Raw genomic sequence first — 423 nt, 5'->3', positions numbered from 1 at the left:
CCACAACAACAACCTGCGGGGGTTCAGCGCGGGAGAGGTGCCGGTCGCCCGCAGAGGGATGCGCAGGGACACGGCTCGCCGCTCTCTGGGTACCGGGGAGGGAGAAGGGGCTGCTGGGACTCCCTCACCGCCCCTCCGGAGCTGAAAACCTGGGGATGGGGACGGGAGACGGGACAGGACGGCGGGGACCCCCGGGGCAGCATCTCCTCCTGCCCCCCAGCCCGGCAGTCCCCGCCAACCCCGGCTCGGCAGTAGCTTTGCACCAGGGTTTGCCCAGGCAGGAGACAGCAACAGCCATTAACCCTTGCTTATTTATCATTTTTTTATTTTACCTCTCTCCCAGTATCCTCCCCAGCTCCTTGCTCCATCAAGCCCCACATATATGGGGGGAGGGAGAGGGTATCACACCCCAGGGTGGCAGAA

The sequence above is a fragment of the Calidris pugnax genome, unplaced genomic scaffold (assembly GCF_001431845.1).
Source record: "Calidris pugnax isolate Ruff unplaced genomic scaffold, ASM143184v1 scaffold41, whole genome shotgun sequence".
Classification (NCBI taxonomy): Eukaryota; Metazoa; Chordata; class Aves; order Charadriiformes; family Scolopacidae; genus Calidris; species Calidris pugnax.
This window is presented reverse-complemented; position numbering follows the sequence as displayed.